At 39.5% G+C, this 20,870-nt stretch overlaps 2 protein-coding genes across 3 annotated transcripts in view; one reads left to right on the top strand and one right to left on the bottom strand.

Annotated features, from left to right (window-relative positions):
• The window catches only part of filip1l (filamin A interacting protein 1-like), a 99,481-nt gene extending 80,315 nt beyond the window's left edge, over positions 1 to 19,166 (bottom strand). Inside the window, exon 1 of the mRNA XM_041782332.1 lies at positions 18,906 to 19,166. The gene's annotated coding sequence lies outside the window, so the exon portion shown is untranslated. The remainder of the gene's footprint in view (positions 1 to 18,905) is intronic.
• LOC121506494 (collagen alpha-1(VIII) chain-like) overlaps positions 1 to 20,870 on the top strand; it is a 131,170-nt gene that overhangs the window by 28,907 nt on the left and 81,393 nt on the right. The window lies entirely within an intron of this gene.

Genomic DNA, 20,870 nt, shown 5'->3' with positions numbered 1-20,870 from the left:
TGTAGGGGCTGAGTATTTAAAGGGAAATTTTAAAAATTAGAGGTGTAAATGTTCAACTGCCAGCAGGGGGCACTGTAGCAAAGTAATTATTGATGTATGAATGTATTAAGGATTAATGTGTAATTGTACCTGTGAAGTTTGGTGATGATTGACATTAAAGTTATAAAGCATTAATGGTGGATTTTCACAGCACAAAAAATGTACAAAAAGTAGTTTAAGTTGGGGCTGCAGTCATGGCTATGGGGAAAACTCACAGTTCACACAACTTTACATCTCCAGTTTGTCTAGTATGAGCCAAAACATTGTGGACTCAATCAAATGAAATCCACTGGATGACTTTGTTAAAAATATGAAAACTTTGAATTGTGAAGTGCACTTCCTGTACAGTTAGAGGATCGCTCCAAGATACTTCTTTGTCTGTCTACTCATCATACATATGTGTACTGATTTTTGTGCTTGAGTAAAAATACTTAAGGATACTTGGGTAAACTAAAAAATACTTAAGTAAGCTTAAAAATACTGAAAAAATTAAGTAAACTTAAAAGTTCTTAAGTAAAATTAAATTAATTTTAAAATACTTAAGTAAACATATATAAATATAAAAATACTTAAGTCAACTTAAATAAATTTTACCATACGTAAGTGAATTTTTAAAAAAGCTTTAACTTTATATATAAGATTCAAGACTAGATTGCATTAAAAACTTTTTAAAAACAAATAGAAATTTAAGTTCTTTAAGTAAACTCAAAACACTTGAATAAACTTGAAAATACTTAAACTTTAAATAAGCTTAAAAATTCTTAAGTACTTTTAAAAATACTTAAGTTAACTTAACAAAACTTAAAAATACTTAATTTAATAAAAAAAAATTTTGAATACTTAAGTAAACCTTACATATGTGGTTAACACAAGATTTTGAGGGAAAAAAAATACAATAAATTTAAGTTTCTTTAAATTTCCTTTAAGTTTAAATAAACTTAAGTAATCAGAAAAAAACTTAAGCTTAAAAATACAGTAAACTTAAAAATACTTAAAAAATACTTTGGGGGTGGGGGTGGGGGGGTAGAGGTCAGGAAAATGTTGGCCCTTTGTAAAGTTACTCTTATCGAAGAAACAGAAAATAAATTTTATGTTTTTATGCTGTAGTAAAAGAGGTTCTTGCCTTTTTCAAAATATAAACCCCATTTCTTAAAACAGAATTACCTTTTTGGTAATGCTTACAATGTGAATAGGCACAATGACTAAACCATTTGGAAAGTAATGTCAGACTTCATAGATAAGCCATGATGTCAGAGAATGAAGTTAAAGTTACTTTCAGGGAAGCCTAATTCAATAATTATGAAAATGGGGAAAAATCAGTTAAAAGTGGCAAACACTGGCAGAAAAAAAAGTGGTTACAACGTGGGAAAATTTGGGTAAAAAATTGGTCAACAATGGGCAAAGAAATCCTGAAAAGCAGCTAAAAAGTGGTAAAAATGAGTTCATAAAAACAAAAATAGGATAAAAGTGGAAAAACATGGGGCAAGAAGGTCAACGATGGGGAATAATGGTGAAAAGTGGCTAAAAAGTGGGCCAAAGGTGTCCAAAATGGGTGAAAAGTGGCAAAAATAGCCAGCTCAAGTAGCCAAAAGGGGTAAGAAAAAGTTTTTAATATAGGTTAAAAGTGGCAAAAATTGACAAAATGTGGCAAAAATGGCATGAATAGGTAATTTGAATATCAGAACCCAATGGAAGCTTGACAGCATTTTCAGCCCCAAATGAGGTAACTGTTAGTAAGGATGCTAGCACCAGTGCTACTGATCCAACACACATAGGAGGACCTATTCTCTGGGTTTTCTATGGGCAGTCCTGCTGTCATGCCCCACTATTCTGACCAAATATGGTCACTTCTGACAGCAGAGAAAGGTATCAGCCATAATCCAAACTCTGACATCATAGCCAAAGTTGACTTCTTTTATATAATGTGCATATTTGCTATAAAAAAAAGTATTAATTACTGTATTAGAAATAGAGTGAGAGCACTTCTGGATGAGAAGGGTCTTGTATCTAAAAGACTTTCGACATGACTGACGATCTTTGCAGGACATTTTTCTTGTGAATTGGATTTGTGTGTCATGCCTGAATCACTTTTATCCCCTGTGTTTATTTGTGTTTATTTCAGTTTGAATCCCCACCATCCTTGTTGGCGCTGACTCTCAGAAAAAACACGACTACTCTTTGGGGATATAAAATATAAGGTCCCTGATGAATCAAATATATTATAATTTTCTTCATTATCTCCTCTCTAATGACTGTTGACTCCTGTTTGCTTGTAATCCAATCTGTCCAGTGGCCGACAAACCTCGGGCTAAAATTAGGGGTCATCCAATCCCCCGCTGAGCAGAACTGAGGAGTGTAGCTGAGACGTTGCCCGGCGGTGTTGAAACACGTCCTGTTGAGGAACCGTACTGTAGTCTGCTGCATGAATCCTGCAGCAGCCGAGGTTTCATTTATCAAGTGTTAAAGGGACTTTCCCCCAACAGTATCAGACTAAATCCCAGAGCACTGTAGGCTTGTGGAGATTTAGGCCTCTGTAACATTTGCTTTCATCATAGAGACGTACTTAAAATTAGCAGGAGTGATTAGTATTTCATTCACATCCTTACATTCCTTAATATTCCTTCAAACTTCAGGGACAATTCTCTCTGGATGCACCTTCCATCTTTAACTAATGACAACACATTCAGAGGAATAATTAAATATAGGCTTAACTTTGCCTCCTCACATCCTCCCGTCCCTGCGGCTTTGTTTCCAAGCAGCCTCTCAATAAGCTTTGCGATGAGTCACACCTTCAGCTATTTACAAGTCAAATGTCCCAGCTGTAATTAGAGCATCGACCTTATGACAGCCCAGCGTTGGGAATAATGCACATCAGCAAATCAATCAGGCTGACTGTATCTGATTTACAAACAAACAGGGTGATGTGATTTGTTTATAATGAGCAATTACCGGAGTTGGAGCGTAGGAAATGTCCGGAAGCATTTAGCTGGCACACTATTAGCAGGGATCAGGATCTCATTATGTAGCAGCATATGAATTTCTCCAGGGGACATGTGGTAATTTTAGCATTTACCTGGTTCATAGTTGGTGATTTTTCTCCCATCCTGAGCTCAAAGGACTCTTTACTGCAGTCCAGACTTTGAGTTGATAAAAGCAGTGGGCTGCTAATAAAGATGTAAGGAAGCACACTGAGGATCTTTTAATTAGTAGGGATGTGCATTGTTAGGAAACAGAGTCACTGGCAATTTGAGAAGGGTTCAAATTTTGGTCAGTGACTCTTTTTGTCAGAGTTTAATTCGTAGCATAATGCTAAGACATCATGTAAATCATATCAAGGTTATTAAAGTGAAGTAAAACTAACTAATTTACTAAAACTAAAAGGTAAAAATCATTTTAGTTAACTGAAACTAAATAAAAGCTGAGCTTTATTAGAAAAACAAAAACTAATAAAACTAAATTCTGTGCTGACAAAACTAAAATTAAGTAAAATTAGAGACAAAATCTCCTTAGTTTCAGTCTTTGTCAGCAGCAGACTGTCGTGAACGCCCAGGCCCCAAGAAAGTAACATGGCCTGATTTGATTGCAGAAAACTTCACACAATTGTTAATTGCTTAAAAATACAGAAACTAACACTAAAACTAATAAAAACAAAAGTAAAACGAAGCATTTTTTCAAAATCAAAACTAAACTATTCTAAGAAACCGACAGGAAAAACTAATAAAAACTAAACTGAAATCTAAAGCAAAAGGGAAAAACTAAATCAAAATTTGAACTAATGAAAAATCCAAAATTTCCAAAAACTTAACCTTAAATCGCATTAGCAGGCTAGCAGATTTAGCATTTAGCAATTGTGGTAATTGCATTTGAAGAAACTATTCATGTTGACTATGTTCACGTTAGTTCATACCCAGCTGTCATCAGCTGACAGCCAGCTGATCCAAATAATCACATCCTAGCTCCCACAGCCAATCACAGCTCTTTCTCTCAACACAGTGGTGTATTTGAATACTTCTCTAATCCCTGCTTGCATCAGTGCTGATGCAGCATGCTACTGCTGCTGGCAAAGCTTAACCTCCTCCACCCCAGCTGCCTCCTTTATAGCATAAAGCTTGTTGCACCCTCATATTCAGATTCATGCTATTAAGGATTAATTGCTTTTGAACTCATTTTATTTCATTCAGTATGCATAAATGTATCTATCCATATGGGGTTTCAAGCCTGAAACTTCTCAGCCTATGACCCCCTGAAATAACCCCACAAGAGCCCCACCATCCCTGGACGCGGTTAAAGCATACAATGTTGTAGAAGGCAGCATGTAAAAACTTCTACTTAGGTGCAAGCCTTGCTTTAAAATAATTTTTTAGTTTAACTGACCATATTTTAAGGATATTTCTTAAAATAATTGATCAAATGTACCACCTTAAATTATTTCAATCTCTTTGGGATTTTTTTGGAACGTATACCACACCACTGTAGTAGATCATTTAACTGACTGCTATTTATCAGAACCACAGGTGGGTGGAACAGTACATGACTATTAAATCAAGTAAAAGTATGGTCACTTTGGTTAAAATTTCCCAAGTTTAAAGTCTTTAAATTATCTTGAGAAAAGAGAAAAGTATTTAACATAAAGTTTATTTGAATTACTGAGTAGATACTGAGGAGTTGTATGGTAAAATATGATGGTTTTTAATTCTTTTAATGATTTTAAGAGCAGCAAGGGGACAGATCTTCAACAAGGTTGTTCAGGTAAATTATCGCCCCTATAATAAAGTAAAAAATGCAGAAAAATGGACAATGTTGATTGAACTCATACAGTTGAATTCAGCACTTTAAATGCGTCTTTATTGGTCCACACTGCGTACAGTTAAACTACACAGTGTTAAATATTTTACAATAGAACAGAGGTGCTGTAACCCTTGAAAAGTTGTGATATGGTGGACCTATTCTTGCAGGAACAGAGCAGAGATTCAACCTCATAGCAAGACGATGCATTCTTTAGGAGCACCTAAAGTCAAAGTCTAACTCAGTGGGAAACTTCAGTCATGGTGCAAATGTGTTTAACATCAAAAACAACAACAATCCACCAGAAACATGAAAAACAAACCCCAGCAGGGATCACTGTACACCAGGTAACACCAAAACACAACTAAACACATCTTAATACATCTAAACGCTCTGCCCAAAGGCATGATGGGACGCTTAGATCACTTGATTTTACTGAGTTGAATGAACACCGGTGGGTCATTACTGTCAAATTACTCTAACACTGAAGACAATTTCACTCAGAATGGAGTTAAAATCAACTCAAGAAGGTTTAACCCTGAGATGTCAACACTCATCTGTTAATCTGGGAAGTGATGTGGAATCATTCTCTCACCATGTCCTACACTATAGTCTACAGAAGTGGAAAAAGTCAAGTCTTTCAACTAGTATTTAAATTACTATTCACCTAGAAAGATTACTACTTAAAACAGCTGTTGAAAATGGCTCTATGAAAGCAACAAACATAAATAAAATGCTTGTGAAATAGAAAACCAAAACAGTGAGGTGGAACATGCCAAAATTGTTGAATTTGGCCAAGATTGGTTGAGCAGTGATTTTCTCAGTTATTCATGGCTTTATCCTGCAGAATGTCATTTTTATGTTTAAGCATGTCCTAAATTAAAAATAAGCAAAGAGGACCCACAAAAATGACTTCCTATCAGACAACCAGGAACAAAGCACTGGCCTGTGCATCATATAAGCCACCAGGGATCCATTTTATCCCAAGGTAACCCCGATTTGAAAAAATAGATGATGATAGTGCAGTTCTGCCTCCTTCTCTGGGCTTTGTTAATATTCAGTGCCTGTACCGCTTCCTAGCTGCAAAACAACATTTCTCTTTGAGCTGAGTCATGTTTTTGTTTTTCAAAGAAGTCTGTGAGCTTCGCTACTTGATGCACGACTAGGTTTCTGCTTTTTTGACAAGTATGGGAGCATTGCCTCGGACCCAGATACGGCGTGAGTCATCAGTACATTGTTCATTTATGTTATTCCTGCAGAGAAATCATTTTTAATGCAGATAGTGAGAGACCCTAACCCCTCATTCAGACAAAAATAGCTCAAGAGAAGAATTCAAGGTTGTTTTGAAATAAAAGCTCTGTCAGGATAAGCTGCCCAAAGCCACAGTTTATCCTTCACCACTTGGACACCAAACTGTGAAGCAGTATTGTGGCTTTGGCCCCCCTGCATCGCCGATGACTCATCTTGGCAGATGGGTGTAATGCACCCTCCTTCACCCTCGCCGACACCGTGTGCTTGTCGAGCCCTGGGCCTCATCCCAGCCACGCTCCTGCCAAACACAATCCCTCAATTTCAAAATCACGCCAATTTCGGACACTTCCTAACTCTGTCCAGTATTGTCTGAGATGAAATGAGTGTATTATCTGTCACATGTTGGGACATTTCTCCCTGCTCTCGCTCTCCACATGCCGAGCTCCTCTTAAATAAGAGGCAGCGGCTGAAATGTTAGTGGGTCATCAGAAAATAGCCCGATAATTGACCCTGTCATTTAGCGTATGCAGAAGTCACAGAGCCATGCTAAGCCCCGGGTCCGTTTCCATAGTGACGACAAACACACAGTGGGGCAACAATGGAGGCTGGTGCTGAAATGAGAGCAGGAGCAGCAGGGCTCCTTTAGGTGCTTTATTTATTTTTTTCTGCAGTGCATTTTTAGCATCAAGCTGCCACCTGTGTCGCTTTATCCAATCATGTTACATATGCCAAGAATTCACAACCTAAGCCGAGGCTCGGGTGGGAATACAACGCAGGAATAGCAGCAAGATGTGAGCCGGTTCATGACGAGGTTGGCATGACACAGAGGACTGTAAAGATTATGTTTACATAATGTATGGCTCCAAGTTATATCAGAGGAACACGCTCAGCTTTGCTTTGCTGCATATTGAGACAGATTTGTGACAGACAAAACCAAGCCAACAATGAAGATGCATGCCGGCTGCTGTTATTTACCGCAAAAACATACAAATGAATCAAAAGCTTGATCCACAAGGGGCAACAGGACTTGTTAGAGATTCCAAAAGACCGTTTACCTCATCTCCACAAGGCTTCTTTGATTCTGAAACTGACTGGGGGTCAGAGCAAGAAATATAAGCCTCTGTCAACCATTCAAATGCTAATAAATGCTGTATGTTACTGGGGAAGGCACTTGGATAAATCTATGAAGTTGCAGCCAGTGACTGATTCGCCTAGCTTAGCACAAAGACAGAAAACACCCCTCCTACAAAGGTGTAAATGCTTAAAATGTGGTTTTAACCCTTAAGAGTTTATTCAATATCCTAATTGCAAATTGCAGCCTTTTGACCGATTCATTGAGTTGCTTTTGATTCAATAATGACACTAACTGCTAGGAAAAAATAAACAGAAACAACTTTTCTTGCAGACTTTGCAAGTGCCTCTCCCTTCTGTGGGCCTGGGTAATTAGTACCCATTCCCCTCCTGTGTTACGGCCATGGCGATTCTCAGTTATCATTTCAGTAGCAAGGCACCCCATTTTCTTGTAATAGATAAAAGGGATTTTTTGGATTTCTTAAAGTTGGGTTGTATGAGGTGCTTGGTGATTGTAGTGCCATTAGCATCCAGAGATTTCAGTGCTCTTTTGCAAGAAATCACTTTGAGAAGCTAGGCTATATAGCTCCATTCTCAGGTATGAGCTATCTGCAACACTTGGCAGCCTTTTTGCAAAGCTGTGCTGAATTTTCAGCCTGAAATGGCAGCATTATCGATGAAAAATGCAGAATATGCTCTTTGGGTCTGCACTGACAACCAAGAAATGCGACTTCTGACCTTGGAGCAACACTAACTGTGACTGCAGATTTTCACTTCTTACCCAAGACTTGTAAACAGAATACATATGTAACTCACACCTCCTTTCTCTCATGGAGCGTCCATATTTAAGTAGAAACAGCCTCCACAGAGCTATGTGTTAATCCGTCTGAAATGCCGACCAGCCATCGGCGGCCGTGGTCTTCATTGTGCACATGGACGTGACGGATTGTGCTGCATCATGGAAAGCATCAAACACGTCACGCCACCCACTGTGGAATCTGACTTCAGTGGACCCTCGTTGTATATTTAACAGAGAACATTGGCTCTAAATAAAGTAAAGGTGATGACGCACCTGAAAATCCCAGCAATTTTGACGACTCACATTAATAGCCGCGGGAAATTAGAAGACGTGCAGAGTGAAAACTCAGCACTGGAAACTAGTGTTTGCTGCTGACAAGCTTATTCTTCATAGTGCACAAAGGAAAGATATTCACAGACGATAAGGAGTTGTGATAAGGACTTTTGTAATGTTCTGCATCATTATGTACATTATATTTCTCTTATTAGTTTGAGTGCTAACAGTGCAGCATGAACTCTGTTCTTTTCCATTACCTCTGAATGGGATTTCTTCATTGCTGCTGTAACTTGCACATAAAGTTTTCCTGCTTTTACTGCAAGCTGTTCCTGCATGCATTGTAATCTTTCAATTGTCTGAGTCTTGCTGTTGGATTAAGCTTATTTTTTTCAATCCACAGGAAGCCAAAAATTGTAAAAAAAAAAAAAAAAAAAAAGTATAAAATCTGGATATAAACTGGATACAGTGGATTTGTGGATCCCTTTCAATTCAATACAGCTATAGATACTTAATGTTCAAGTAGTGAAATGTTCACCTGGACCATGATTGGATGTAAAAGGAGCACTGCTGAAAGGCTCAGTCATTCACAATCAGCAAAGGCACAGGACTCCCCGCCTTCTGAAAGACTTGATGGTCAAATAATCCAACAGATTATGAAGGAATTTAGAGAGTTCCCCATCTAAAGCCCATAGTTGTATCAATCTGGAGAAATCTCTGCATGGACATGAGTAAAGTCATTTCTCCAGAAATTGAGGTATAAGACGCTTGTTGATGGTTAAAGGAAGTGGTTGGTTTCAGTTATTTTTTTCCCAAGGGTCTGCAACCAAATATTAAGTTGAGGGTTCCAACAGTTTTGTCTGTCCATTTTTTTTGAGTTTTGTGTAAAATTATGTAAATTTTTCTTGTGCTTTTTGTGTTGTTCCAGTGCACATAATGGAAATAATCATGTGTATACCAAGAACATTTGTAATTGCAACAATTTCTGGGAGAAATGGTGTATTTTCTGGAAAAATTCCAGGGGTGCCAAAACTTTTGTCCATGACTGTATACGACACAACATACTTGTTCTTCTGGCACAGGAATAATAAGGGACCTCGCTTGGAAGACAGCGAGTGAGGAGGTCACATTGCCTGCCAAGTTGTGTATAGGCGTCTCGTGTGAACATAACATTATGTTGGGACGTCCATCCTGACTGGCCATTGAGGCGTGAGTGATTCTCATGAATGGAGCGAACTGTGCGTTGAACGCGCTACAAATTCGACTCAATCGTGCAAATTACTCATTCAATTTGCGCCACACATTTGCAGTGTTTGTGCCACCCAAGGCAGACTCATGTCTCTCACCTTTACATTGATTTAACTTGTAATTGTCTTTTACTAACATCTAGTATGAACACAGGCACTACATCAAAAAACAGTATAATTCTGTGGTTGATCTTACAATGTGGGTTCAGGAACACTTAGGAAAACCACTGTCAGAGCACAGCATGTTGCTAAATCTACCAATGTAAGCTACGGTTCTACTATGTCAAGTATCAACAACATCCGGAAGTCCTGTTGACTTCTCTTGGTCATCTGAGATGGACTGACCTAAAGTAGAAAAGTGTGCTGTAGGCTGATAAGTCCACATTTCAGATTGATTTAGGAGATAAAGGCTGTCAAGTCTTCCAGGTTACCGAGGAAAAGGATGGGTATCAACTGAAGTTCAAAAGCCAGCATTTGTGATGGTTTGGGGTGTATTAGTGCCCACGGCATGGGTCACTAGCACATCTGTGAAGGCAGCATTAATACTGAGAGGTTCATACAGTGTTTTGGCCTCGTCCAAATGATGCCTTTGCAGAGACGTCTCTGTGTATTTCAGCAAGACAATGCCAAGCAACATTCTGCTCGAGCTACAACAGCATGGCTTCACAGTAAAGAAGTGCAGTACTAGACTAGCCTGTATGCAGTCCAAACCTAACTTCCAATGAAAAAATATGGTGCATTTTGAAGCGCAAAATACAACGAGAAACCTTGCATTGTTGAGCAAGAAAGAGAAAGTACTGTTGCAACTATTTAGGACATGTTGCAAGTATCAAACTCAGTCTGTCTTGTCTTTTTTCATTTTACACAACCTCCCAATTTTTTGGACCAGAACGCATGGTGATATTGATTAAGTCAGGAGCAGAATAAAGGAGGAGCTGGGGTGGAGGAGGGTTGCATAAACAGAGCAAGGCTAAAGCAGTTTAAATATGGCATAATGAGTGTAATTAGCCAATAGAGTGAATAGGGTAAGTCAGCTGATGAGCACTAATGTGGGACTCTCTTATATGGCAGCGAGGCCTGCGTGAACTAACACTTAAAGCTCCGTTAAATTGATAATTTCCTTCCAGTTTTTCTCTGTTGGTTGGTTCATCTTACATTTGTTTTCTCAAAGTGTGCCTTTTTTTCACAGATATATATTTTGGTGAATTCTTAGAACACAGTTCTTGCTTTTATGTAGCATTCCCTAGAGTTAAGATGTAAAAACATCTTATGAGAGGAGGCATGAATACATTTTATTTGCTCTACTTCTTATACAGTTCTACGGTGTCTTGTCCTTTTCTATTTCTCTCTGTCTCGCTCCCTCTCTGATTATCTTGCTTTTGTTTTTAGAAAACATAAAAGCACAGATAATCAGTTTGTAATTTCACGTCATAAATATTTGTTTAGGTTTGATCCATAAAGAGCTGATCCTTTTTATCTAAAGAAAAAAAAAATGTTAGGGTTCAGGCGCCTAACCCTAACCCTCTTATTGTACAAAATAATTCATAAAGCAGTTTGACTGTGCATGTTATTGGATCTTAACAAGGATTCTGAAAAAAATGAGAAAAACTTCAAACCAGTTAACACAGACTTCTGTGAGTTTTGTATTTCACCATGTTGCATTTTCACACCTCAAATTCAAGCCTGCAGCCAACGTTCCCTGCTGTGGTCTTTAATGCAGCACAGGCAGCCATCCATCACTAATGCTCCATGGTGTCCTGATGCTGCTACAAGCATTACTCACTTTAACACTTCCACAGATATGAGCAGCCACTGTGTCCATTGCAGCAAATCACAGCAGAAACGCTTGGTCCAGCTTGGCTTAAAGAGATATGGAGGTGAATTATTTATGCACCTGGAGTCGAGCTGTTTCTGCAGCCATGCACCTTAGGGAAAAAAGGTTAGCTGCAGGAACATGTCAGCAATAAAGAAGTAACATAAAGATAATAGGAAGGCCTTTTACATAGTGCTCTAACAAATTATTACTTAAAAAACGGGCCGAAGACTCTAGGGCTGAGGAAAGTGGAGGTGACACTGCAGTTCCACAAGTGGCCACTTGAGGCTGGCTCCAAAAGTGAGTCCATCCCTACTGACAGTTTTAGACTAAAAAGTCTTATTTACAGTATGGTTGTATGTTTGGGAAACTGGTGAAGAAAACCATAGTGGTCTCAGTCACCTATTCTTACAAGTCAGTGTTATTGGTATTGATGTTAGCTGTTTGCTTGGCATTTCCTCAGCTGATCCAGTTCATTGAACTTTGCCTGTCAGCTGTTTACCTCTTTTGGTACTTTGTGTACCTTGACAGTTACCTTTTCCCCACTAAGACGAAAAGGTCAGTAGTTCTGTTAGCTTTGGTGGTGTCATTAATCACTAATGGCAGCCCCAAGCATTCTGTGGTGAATTAGCTAGTTTGAAAGGTAATGGGTTAGCCTGTTAGCTTTGGTGGTGTCATAAATAATCCACTAATGGCAGCTCAACCTTAAGCATTATGTGGTGAACTAGCTAGTTTGACAGCTAGTGGGTTAGCCTGTTAGCTTTGGTGGTGTCATATATAGCCCACTAATGGCAGCTATACCTCAAGCATTCTGTGGTGAATTAGCTAATTTGACAGCTAAGGCCTGTTAGCTTTGTTCTTGTCATAAATAATCCACTTATGGCAGCTCAAGCTTTCTGTGGTGAATTAGCTAGTTTGAAAGGTAATGGGTTAGCCTGTTAGCTTTGGTGGTGTCACAAATATCCCACTAATGGCAGCTGTACCATAGAGCTTTGACAACATAGCACTCCAACCTCAGTCAATATTGTCACTTCTAGTTCCAGAAAACGTTGTGGCCAAACTCAAAGCTTTTAAGGTAAAACCAGTTGGAGATGTCTCTGTGGCTTTGTCCATTATTAACCGATTCCTTGTAAAACATCCCACTAAAATGGATTTTTGTTTTGACAGACCCTTTCACTTAAACTCAGGTAACAGTATCCTCTCCCACACTCAAATTAAAGTGGCTCAATGACTGACTAATGCTCCAAACAGGGCTTTCCTTTCTCCTGTTATTCTTGTCTTTGATTGCTCTCATAGAGAACAGGTTCTTCAAAAGCAACCTCCGTCTGATCTTTCAGTGCTCACCTCACTGTACAAACTGATCCCTGCAATTTTATCTTGACTTCACTTGACAGCGGGAGGCTGTAGGCCAAGCTGTGAGACACACAGAGGGTACCGGTGTTGGACAACACTGCAGTTTCTCATCTTGATATATATAGTGCTCTTTTCCCAGAGCTGTTAGTGGTTGGTATTCTGTGAGAGAAACAGGATCTACCAGACTGAAACAAGCCACTGTGTTCTCCTGATGTACTGGCCGACCCCACTGTAGCCACCATCATGCTTTCATACTTGGACAATAATTGCACGAAACAGGACATTGGGAATGCAGATTACAATCTTGAAATGGAGGGGGGTTAGAAGACAAGAAATTTGTTTAGAAAGTTAAAGTCTAGTCAAGATACCCTGTGGAGCCACCAGTTGCACTATGGAGGTGTGTTGTGAGCCCCTGTCTGTTATTTAATTGTTAAATCAATCTGCTATAGACTGTTACAAGTGAGAAACTTCTGGAGCACACTGGAGATTTAGATTTGCTCAGTGGTCCCATTACGGTACCCTGTGGAACCCCTTTCCCCACATTTTGCAACATAGAGAAATGTTGTGGGTTGCTGCCTATTTATTACTTTCACAATGTTCCTCTGATCACTATATTCTGATTGTAGACTCCCAGGGAATGTCGAAGTTGATCTCAGTGGAAAAGTATTTATCGTCCAGTCACAGACGTAGAGATTAAGACCGTCTACATTTTTGATTCTGAGTGCTTTTAGATAAAAGCAAACAAGGAAATAATGCAATATTTGGACTTGTACTTCTCTTGTGATGATATTAAAATGGTATCAGCATTGTATCGTGTTTACTATCAGCAGTAACTTAGTCCACAGCTATGGGCTTGGGTTAGAAACTAGAGAGTCACTGGTGGCAAAGCCGATCCAAACTGAACCAGGCCCAAGTGCAACCCCCCACCAAAGGGAAGGAGAAACTTTAAAGTAGGGACAATGGGTGCTTCTTCTTCCGCCTACCGAAAGAAAGCTATCTAATAACACCATCGACTCAAAACACTGCATCGTCAGCTCTAGATGTGCCATTATACGGTAAGCTCAGTTGTGGTTCAAAACCCCTGCTACTCTAGGCTACCGTGCAGAGTCAAACCACATTGAGCCAAGACCCTCAATGTAATTGAAAAGCCCCAGTAGTGCTCTTTAATGCATGTCATTCCTTCCCTCTCTCTGGGTTCCTCTTATATTCACTGTCCTATCAAAATAGAGGTATAAAACCCATCAAAATAAATCTTGAAGTAAGAATGTACTTTTACAAGGTTTTGGTTAGACTACAAGCCCGCCAATATTAGGTGTACAAACTAGTATACCAATACCAGTTTACCTGTTACACAAATAAAGCAAAACATAAAGATTTGAATTATTTAACTGTAATTCTACAACAGTATGTTTGTATAAGTCTTTGATTCATAGATCTTAGTTATTCTGAGATCTGCTCGTTCTTGTCAATCAATTGCTGAGAGGCATCTAACTGCAGACCTCTATGCGGGGGCGACCTCCACATTGAGGCAGGAAGTGACATGGTAACCTGAGTTGGGGCTAAACCTTACCCTTTAGGGTTCAGGTGCCTGACCCTGACCCTCTTTAGGTTTTTCTTTAATTTGTCATGTGTTAATATACATTTTTGTTTTTTATTCATTCTGCTGCTGTAAAAATAGCTACTTGCCATAACCTCTGATAGCGAGCGGAAAATATTCGTCATTCAGTACGTCATTCTGGTTCCAGCTTGGGTAATGTACATCACACCCTATCCTAGAGGTCTGCAACAGATGAGCCCAAAACGCCCCACCATACAGGCCCACAGCCAGATCAACTTGGGTATATCTTGTGTGCAGCTCTGAGACACATTACAGCGTCTGTTTTGTGTCCTTGATATTCTACCTCCAACTTTCTCTTGCCTCATCTTTCTTCTCTTCTTGCAGAGTAATTACTAAGTTCAGCGACTTTAAATCACAACACAGCACTGGATGACAGCTAACTTACAAAAGAGACCTTCCATTTAAAATATGATACGACATATCACAGCTCATCACAACAACAAAGATCCCATTAACGCAGTCTGAGACGACAGTGGAATTCTGATCATTGTTTTTCATCACACCTTGAATCAATAATCTAATGGAAAACTTTATTGACTTCTCTTTCCTGTTGGCATCACACCAACAGTAATCATCAGATCAAGGACACTCTCAGCAACTTTTCCCTTCATATTAAGTTGTTCGGAGCTAGAAAGACTCAAAAAAACAAAACCAAAAAAAAACTTCAAGGTGGATGGAGGGGCTGAATTTCAAAGTCCAGTTTTGAAAGCTAATCAAGGAAAGATTTGCTTCAATTCACTCACACTTCCACTCCCACCGTAGCGTGCCATGCAGCACAAAGCTCCCCCCTCATTGATGAATCAAACACCTTCCACAAAGCCTCAGAGCCAAACAGTCTAATCCCAACTGCAGCTGGTGAAGCTCAAGGTGCCATGAGGTTTCTCTTAATGCGTGTCTGCTTTAATGATCTCTGCCCCACTGCCCTCAATCTGTCAATCAGGGAGAGGAGTTTTAGGAAGTTTTATCTGCTGCTTAAAAGTCAAATATTGTCTATGTTTTCATTTCTGATGTTGTGCAGTGTTTTCAGGTGTCTTACTCTAAAAATAGGACGAGCAACTGTTGGTGAAGGTCTAACAAGTGATATCGTAGTGGGTTCATTTGAATCATTTCAGAGTCTTAAGGAGACAAAAGCCGCCAGAGCTTTGGGGAAAATTTTGTGCAACTCAATGATTCTTTGTTGTACTCTCAATACATCCCTATTAAATTCCAATTTATCCCTGTTCAACCCTCACATTGGTCTTGTGAATTCACAACTAAGGTTTAAATTGACTTCTTCGTGGACCAAGACGCATGTTTGCACAGTATTTGTAGTATTTGTCATTGGAAGATAATATAAATACAGCAAAGTCAAACAGATATGTCATTAGTTTTGATGGTAAAATACAATAAGACCTCAAATTCTGACCTGATAGTATGAAAAAAGTACCACCAAAGTTATTTAATTTGTTTGATTTCTCATTTCTAAAGGTAAAGTGCAAGACCCCAAGAAAATCTGGTAGCAAACCTCTACAATGGAGCGACCCGACCGTGGGGTGGGAAGTGACGTACATGACCTGGGCCAGAATCAGAATGAAGAAAACGCCAAAGAGGGTTAGGGTTAAGCACCACACAAAACTACAAACTAAGAAGAACCCAGAAAGGGCTAGGGTTCGTTCCTAAACCCTAAAGAGTAGGGTTAGGGGAAGGGGGATAAAATTAAAAATAATACACCACAAACTAAGGAAAACCCGAACAGGATTAGTGTTAGGAATGCTGAACAAAGCGAGTGGCATGTTTGTATTGATAAGTTTTTGACAGCACTGAGCCATATGACTCTGTCTGCAGGTTAACACAAGTGTAAGCACAGTCTTTTACACAAGGATATGGATATTATTAATGATTATTTATCTCCGCTTCGCAAAGCAAGCTAGCAAGCTCTGTTGAGAAAGGGAAGTATGTCTGACACTCCAGGTACCTTGTCATCTCCCCCTTTCATTGATCCTCATTAATTTCAATGCAAGCGAAACTAGAATGGCGGTACAAAATGGCACGCTTCATTGCACTATATTGTGCTGCATGCCTCTAAGGTTGCTAGGAGACTGTATTAGGAATTAGTGCAGCAAAGTTGATTAGGTTTGCTTGTGTTGCATGCTGTTAGGCCTTCCACAACTCCAAATCTTTGTCTGTTACTAGTTTAATGTGCAGTTTGAGACGATATTTGAAATATCAACAGTAATTAATTGGTGACATCAGTCAGACGTCAGATTTTGGCTCCAACTAGCCGTGATTGGCCAAAAAAGCAAAGGACTTTAAGCAGAAGGCTGCTTTTTGTGTCCCAAATGAATCCAAATTGACAACTGGGAGATACTGAAGCTCAATCCACACGCTTTTCTGACTGAACAAGGTAGTTTTGGTGCATAAACATCCTGAAAAAGGCACTGTTTCTTGGCAAAAACCTCCCAGTTAGGCAGAACCTTTGGGGTTTGGTATAAAACAGTCGATCATGAATTTAATGTTTGTACTTTTTATTGACCTTCTAGCAGAAATTCCAAATAAGAACAAGGATGCAAAGAATACCATTCAGTCACATCACAGCAGGACGAAGAATGCACCCTCATGAGGCAAAATAATGGCATAGACATTTACTAGGTGAGCTTTTCTCATCTGAAAGCATATCTTAAGGGGATATTGAAAGTGTAGTGTCTATTCATGCTGAATATGATGAAATATTTCAAAGCTGGCAAACCAACGGTGTTAGAGCTTCTTCTAAGAGATCCCCTATTGACTGACACCCAGAGGTTTTTGAAGATCTAATATTTTAATGCATTAGACCCATCTAAATGGAAACACAGGGCAAAATGTAGAAATTCTAAGGTGCATTTTTATTGTCCGTAACTCTGCCTCAGCTCTCCTCCCCCTTCAAACAAAGTTAACCCTTAACTTTCTGATCAGTCTGTTGGCCCAGCATCCCCTCAGTCTCTGTAGCTTACAGCAGATTAGCAGCACCAGAAGGCTGCAGCTCTCTGCGCCACTATCGTACGTCCTTAAACAGATTAACCTGCCACTTCTAGTCACGTGACCCAAGCCCAAGCCTTTTAAAGCTGCATCTGCAGCACTGAGGGGCGTCCGTCTGCCAACCCAAATATTTACTCACAGGAGGGGAGGTTTCTGAGAGGAATGCTTCGACACCTGTTGCTTTGATTTAGGTTTATTGTAGTCTATAAATCCCAGAGAATATGACAGGAGAACCACCCATTTATAAATCTGGCATCTTTGATTGGCTCTAAAAGTTTTTTGTTAGTAGTGCAGAGGCAGGCAAGATCAGCTCAGTTAAAAATGATTTATCAGCTCTTAATGTAGCCATAAACACAGCTTTCTTTATTCATAACCTAAATGCTGAGTGACGATCTTCGAGAGCCTCGCTAATCCTTTTTCCGGCTAACGTGGCTTTTACTATACATGTATGTGGTGGTCAGCATGCCACCGCATACCAACACATCACCAACTATGGATGCCTGTGTGGGACAATCCTTGAGGAGCACGTGCTAACAGCTTTTTTAAAGCCAAAGCAGATATTTTAAAGGTTGTAGTTTCACTATTAAAAATGCTTCATTGGTGTGACACTTTACTCTCCCAGTCATGTTTAATGCATCCAAACTGAGACACAAGTCCAGGCCTTGTAACTTGACCCCCCACCCTCCCTCACTCGCCCCCCCTGCACTCAGATACTGTATGGCACTGCCGCGGCTTCTCATGGACACGCTGCCCTTTGGAAATTCCCTCTCTGCAACCGATCTGACCCACGGTGCAACACCGGCGTCCGAGTATCACTGCACAGGAGGCGGATGAATTATCACCGCAGCTTTGATGTGGTGGGCAAATTGACCACAGGGCGGTATCATGTTTTGCTCCGGTCAGCAAATCCAATTGAAAAGCACCACTGATTTACTGTTCCTCTGCCTGCACAAAAAACTTCCTTTGCAATGATTTCCACCCAATTAGAGCAAATTTAATCTACTCAGATTAAACAGAGATCACGGCGCCCCCTTCAAGCTTCAAGGTAGTCTCTCTCTACTCGCCTCTAATCTTTATATCTGTCTAATTAGCAGCAACCTCACAGGAAAGCTGCCACTACGCAGATTACAACCCACTCACTAAGTGCACCGTAAATCCACTCAAGTTAAACGTTTTTATGCTTCAAGGCTTTAAAACTATTGTTCCTAACAGTGTCGGTGTAAAACGCCAGGGAACACAGGAAGTTTGCAAAATTTAAACATTTTTAACATTATGTTATTACTAATCTTTTAAATTAAAGATATACATTGATGCATATTTTAACCAATGCTGCAAGGATGAGCCAAAATGCTAACTCATAATGATGCAACCTTGTTTAAACTGTTCCCAGCCAAGTAAGTGGAATAACCTTTAAAAGATGCAGAGAAAGTTTTTTCTTGAAATGCATAATTAATGGGCAGATTTTGGAACATTAGACAGCAGTATATTCTAAATATATTGCACATATCACTTTGCCACATATTGCATTGTTTGATTTGGATATTTTCCAGGCGGAACCCAAACACACAAGAATGCAACCTTATTTTCCTCAAAAATCAACAAGATTGATAGTGTCTTTCTGAGGGTTAGAGCATGCACACACCCACAGCTTCCAAGTCTTACCTCTTGCAGCGAATCCTGAGCCCTCTGTGCTGCTGCGCCTCTGCAGTGCCACTGGCTGTGCCTTCAGCCCGCCGCCTCAGATGAAGCGTTATCCTCAGTGTGAATATTTGCACTGCTCCCCTCTTCTTCTTTTTTTTTTTTTTTTTCCTCCCCTCCGCTGCGTCCTCAGCTGGCCCCCTCGTACAATCCAGGTGGTCTGATAGGTGGGAGAGAAGAAAAGCAGCGTCTCCTGACAGACTGGGGGAGCTGCTGTCTGTGTTTGTGTGATGATGTCTGAGGCTGGGGACTGTGTGTGAAAGAGAGAGCAGAGGGGGAGAGAGACACGACCTGCCATGCAGCAGATATCAGCCCTGTTGCAGTTAAATTTAAACCACCCTCCCTTCTGACACCTTGAGCCTCTCTCTCTCTCACACACACACTTGGACGCAAGCACACACACATCTTTGATGGTACCATATGGCCCTTGACAGAAGACTGAGCCTTGGGAGTCTGTGACGGTCCCTGTGAAGAGACGGGGCAATGGGGGAGAGGTGTCACGGTCAATATTTAGACAGGAGAGTGATTGAAAAATGGAACCAAACCTGCCATGTTATGTATTCCTCTAAGCCTTTAATCAGGCTGTTTGAACTCATTATCCCATGATTCCACTTGTCAAATACTTATCTGTCTGATACATGTCACTGTTAGTACTAGTATGACTGTGCTTGCACAGTTTTATTACAGATGACGAAAACAAACTTCAAAACTGATGCAAGATGCCTTGACAGTCTGGTGCCTACATTACCCACAATGCAGCAATTGCCTCATGTGTAGTTATTTGAGTTTTCTTAAGCATTTTAAAACAGGTTTTAAATCCATGCAAGAAAACCAGATTGAAACCGTGCATTCTTTATTGGTCCAGTCTTTTTTTCCTACATTACCCATGATGCATGTGGTTGACTCCTATTTTAGTTTCAGTTTTACAGGACAAATTTTAAAACAAAAAAGTTTGTAATTTGCTGTAAGAAAGCCGGAACTATTGTCTATTTTATTTATTGCTTACTTTCTTTCGCATATTCCTTTGCCTACATTACCCACAATGCATGTGATTGCCTCATAAGTAATTGTTAGGGTCAACTTAGGTATTTTAAAATAAAAACAGGTTGGAAATCTATTCAAAAAGCTGGATATATTATCTGCTTAAACACTACATTCTTTTCATTGGTTTGGTCCTTTTGCCTACATTACCCACAATGCACATGGTTGACTCCTATATCATTGTAAGAGAAAATTGAAGACACAAAAGTTGGAAATTGCTGCAAGAAAGCTGGAGATATTGTCTCTTTTGTTTATTGCTTACTTTTTTATTGCTCAATCCTTTTGCCTACATTACCAACAATGCATGTAATTGCCTCGCGGGTAATTACTAGAGTCAACTTAGGTATTTTAAATCAAAAACAGGTTGGGAATCTATACATGAAAGCTGGATATATTATCTACTTAAACTCTGTACTCTTTTTACTGGTCTAGTACTTTTGCCTAAATTACCCACAATGCATGTTGTTGACTCCTATATAATTGTAAGTTTTAAAGGACAAATTTTAAAACAAAAAAGTCTGATAACTGCTGCAAGAAAGCTGAAGATATACTAGAAATCTGTTTTATTATTGCTAAATCCCTTTGCCTACATTACCCACAATGCATGCGATTGCTTCACATGAAATATTAGAGTCAACTTAGTCATTTTAAAACAAAAACAGGCTGGAAATCTATGCATGAAAGCCAGATATGTAATCTATTTAAACCTTGCGTTCTTCTTTATTGTACATTCCTTTTTCCTACATTACCCACAATGCATGTGGTAGCCTCAAAAGTATTCATTAGTGTCAGCTTAGACATTTTAAAACAAAAACAGGTTGGAAATCTATGCAGAAAGCCAGATAATAATCGGTTCAAACCCGGAATTTGTCTTAACTGGCCTGTCCT

This window comes from Cheilinus undulatus, linkage group 24 (assembly GCF_018320785.1).
Source record: "Cheilinus undulatus linkage group 24, ASM1832078v1, whole genome shotgun sequence".
Lineage (NCBI taxonomy): Eukaryota > Metazoa > Chordata > Actinopteri > Labriformes > Labridae > Cheilinus > Cheilinus undulatus.
This window is presented reverse-complemented; position numbering and strand designations above follow the sequence as displayed.